Below are 4154 nucleotides of genomic sequence, written 5' to 3' on the forward strand. Positions count from 1 at the left end.
AGTGAGACTGGAAAGCCTTTCTTCACCACAGGATCCTTGAATGGATGGCACTGAGGTTTAATGGCACCAAAGACAGCTTTATGGTGTATTTACTTCGTGGATTAGTCTGCTTCCACTGCTGTCAGAAACCACGAAACTGTAGGGCTAGAGGCTGGGAGTCCAAAATCAAAGTGTTGTCAGGGTCGGCTTTTCCTCCTCGCTTGCAGATGGCTTCCCTGAAATGTCAAGGTCTTTACCTGGCTTTTCCTTGTGTGAACAGGTGCAGGCAAGGGGACCATAACTGTCTCTTCCTCTCCTCGGAAGGACACCGTTGTGACGTCCTTTAACCTTACCTGTCTCCAAATACAGTCACATTGGGGATTAGACCTACTTAACATGTGAAGTTTGGCATGGGACCAAGGGCACAATTTAGCCCATGTCACCCGGACACCACTGAAAAAATCCCACCACTGCAGGGTGCCCAGCCCCTGACTTTTCTCTCTGTGCAGAATCATAAAATGCTCAGAGAATTTATTGGGTTGTCAGAAAAGTCATGATGTAAAAACGCACCATGACTTTTCCGACAAGCCAGGAGTTCCCTCCAAGTGCTCCAGGCTGCCGTGCCATCCATTTCACTTGTCGCTCTGCTGCTGATTTTGACAAAAGAAGCTGCTCCTCTGAAAGCATTTGGAGACAAGAGAAACAAAGGCAAGTTATGTTGTAGATATGTGGAGAAGTAGAAAACTTGTTTATTAAGAGTGTAGTTCAAGGGAATTAAGTTATAGGCTTGATTTTGGCCAAGCAAATACTTGGCAAATGCCATTTCCAGAATCACATCACCAGGGAACTTACAAAATTCCCGGTAGCCCGTATACTCTGTTCTTGTTCGAAAAGTTGTTGATTTCTTTTACTCTTCTACCTGACTGAAGACTTCACCAGAGAAGACCTTCTTTTCTTTCTTCTTTCTTTCTTTTTTTTTTTTCTTTCTTTTTTTTTTTTTTTTTTGTGGGTTTTTTCTTTAGGGGGCGGCGGCCCCCAGAGACAGAGAGACAGAAAGCGAGAAATCACCCCCTCAGAGGGGATGGCCACGCCGCAATCCCTTCTCCTCCACTCTCCTCTCAGGATCTTAGGCACGCATGCACACTCACCCAGCGTGAGTTTAAGCCGCTGGGTCTGGGACTCAAACTACGTGGGAGTCTAGCGACATAGCCATTGCTCCATCGGCTGGTCCCAGAAATGACCTTATTTTCATTTTGAAGTTGTTTGAGCAACAGAGTGGAAAGCAAGCACCTTTGAATGCCAAGGGCATGTTCACGTGACCATGAACAGGCTGGACTAGGAAGCGTGGTAAGGTATCCCCCGCCAAGGTATTGAGCCTATGGGTCAGTTGATTCTATTGTAGTCTGGCTCTGCAGTAGACATACTTAACCTATGGCCGGTGACCTAAGATAAATGCAAGCAATTAGTTGTAAATCAGAGAGCTGGTTCTAATTTACGGTAATATTTTAGACACTGTGGTTCTTTTCTCTTGTATGCTAATATTTAGAAATTCTGGGAGGGGGGAGTGAATCCACATTACTTTAACTGACCTTTGTTACCAAGCTTGTTTTTTTTTTTAAAGAACTATGTTTTATTTAACTTTATTTATTTATTCATCCATTTTAGTTTGGCCAAAGAGGGACAGAGAGAGAAAGAGGGGAAAGTGAGAAAGCAAGCCGCCAGGACTGGAACTTGAACTGCAGTCGGCCATGTGGGAGTCTGCACCCTTATCTACCACACCACCTGTTGGCCCCAAACTTGATATAGTTATCTTTGGAAACAAGCTTTTACTAAATAGTGTTCAGGATTCTAATGTACTCTAGACTATATGTATCATTAAACAATATCTTGTTGGTTTTTTTTTTAATTCAGATTGATCAGGTTTAAATAAACTTTAGTAGTAGAGGTTAGAATATGTGAAAAGGCAATTATTTGAATGGTTTATCTGGGATCAACATCACTTTTCCCTTCCAAATGTCATAGGCCAACCTTTACTCATTTTGTTTATTTGAAAGTTACAGACTTCCAAGTAAGTTTGGGGAAACAGTTACTAAGCATACAAAAGGGAAAAGCTTTCTGCTGAAGTGTTAACCCAAGCAGTGAGAGTTTTTTCAAGTGCTGTTTTAGAAATGTTAATTAATTATACTTAAATCTCTCGAAATCTGGGTAGGCAAGACAACCTAGGATTTAGGTCATTTTGCAAAGGAAAATGATCTTAGCATAGTCTGTCTTTGAAATAAATGTTATTGGGAAAGCATAAATGAGATTGTGAAATTCATCATTACTTCAAGTCTATCCAAATATTACTTCTCGTGATTTGCGACAATTCAAAATAAGTTTCTTATGAAAATAGGATGACTATGCTAAATGAACCTGGGTAAAGAGGTTGGTTGTCACAGAAAAAAAAATGGGAATTTTACTGGGGTCCAGGTTTATATTACATAGGAATATGTAATATTCCTATTACCTAGGAATATAAAGCTGGACCCCAGTAGCAGGAAGCATTGTATTTCAGAGTTAGGGGGCTCTGATGACACTGCTCCTACTGCTTCTCTTTCATTTCACAATTGCTTTTGAGCACCTGGTGTGGCTTAGGTTTGGTGGTACAAAGACAAACAGAACAGATACAACCGGCCCCTGTCATGCAGTGTGTATGTGCATCTGTCTCTCTCTCATCACTTAGCGTGGTGTTGCTTTTCAGGGCAATTTTACATGTTTCTTTCATTTGATCCCTATTCAAGGAGATTGAGATACACATTTTTCACTTAATGCATTTTTAGTGAATTTTAATACCAGCCTGCTCTGGGAGTAAAAATCAGCATCTAAATAGAAAGTGTGTTCCTTTGTTGTCCAGGTACACGCAATGCTGACTTATGGAATTTCATAATGAATAAGGCAGTGAAATGCTAAACTCACTGAAATTCAGGATTGGCTTTTTGACAGCAGTGCCATTGGAACTATTTACTCTTAGATAATTTAAAACTATCTAGAAGTAGGGACCAGCAGTTAGCGTAATGGCTATGTTGCTGGACTCTCACATAGTCGACCGCAGTTCGCGTCCTGGACCTGGTGGCTTAAAACTCACGCCAGGTGCGTGTGCGCGTGTGCCCAAGATCCCGAGAGGAGAATGGAGGAGAAGGGATCGCGGCGTGGCCATCCCCCCTGGGGGGTGATTTCTCACTTTCTATCTCTCTCTCTCTCTGTTTGGCGAGCGCACGCGCCCTATAGCAAAAAAAGCCTCTCCAAAAAAAGAAAAAAAAGGGTTGATAAATGTCGATCACCTTCTTTGTTGTTATTTAATCTATGTGACCCTTTAGTTAAGATTGGGTATTAAGGATGTATATATATGTTTGTGCACGAATATGCATGTTAGTGCCAATGGAGTTTATTCTCTGTTGCTTTTTTTTCCACATTGTAAAATACATTTATTGGTAATAACCTTATGTAATTTATTCCTGATATTTGATGTTACAAGCTTTAGGGTCTTTGCAATATGCAGCATCCTTGTATGTAACTGGCATAGCCCCATTATTTGAGCTCTCTTCATCACTTTTGATATTTCTTTCTGTTTCTTCCCACAAAGACCTGTTATGTGCCTTCCATAAATACATCCAGTAAATGGAGAAATAAACTGGGACGAAAGCTGTACATCCTTATAATCTTCACGTTTCTCACACAAGATACATTTTTAAAGAGGCTCCTTACAAGGATTTTCCATTGGAACAGGCAGGTCTTCATTGCTGGTTTCCTGTCTGTACTGTGAACAACCTCTTCTCCAGCACCTCGTGAGTCCTGGGACCTTTAACGCAGACAGCAGTTGTTGCCAAGTGTGTCACCCTTTTCCTCCCGAGACCATTGCAAACAGCGACTGCAGCAGCCATCACTCTCCCATTCCTCCTTCCTTTCCCTTCTCTGTTGCTTTAATCTCTGAGATTGGAGTAGTTCTGACAGATTTTTTATAGGTAAAAAACTAAAAAAGGGAACTCTACATTTTGTTATGTGCATAGAGAAGCACCTTATTAAATATGTGTTCATGTTTGCTAGCGGCCTATTTTTAAAATGTGACTTCCTTGAAAAATAGAGTGTCTGCCAGATCCGTGCGGCTCAGAGAGCGTGTGTTTCAGGCTTTGTGAGTG

The 4154-nt window shown here is 41.4% G+C and overlaps 1 pseudogene; it reads right to left on the minus strand.

Annotated features, from left to right (window-relative positions):
- Positions 1–3467: 3467 nt before the first annotated feature.
- LOC102497608 (28S ribosomal protein S18c, mitochondrial pseudogene) lies at positions 3468–3899 on the minus strand (annotated as a pseudogene).
- Between the last annotated feature and the right edge of the window lie 255 nt (positions 3900–4154).

This window comes from Tupaia chinensis, unplaced genomic scaffold (genome assembly GCF_000334495.1).
Source record: "Tupaia chinensis unplaced genomic scaffold, TupChi_1.0 Scaffold000622_1, whole genome shotgun sequence".
Taxonomy (NCBI): domain Eukaryota; kingdom Metazoa; phylum Chordata; class Mammalia; order Scandentia; family Tupaiidae; genus Tupaia; species Tupaia belangeri.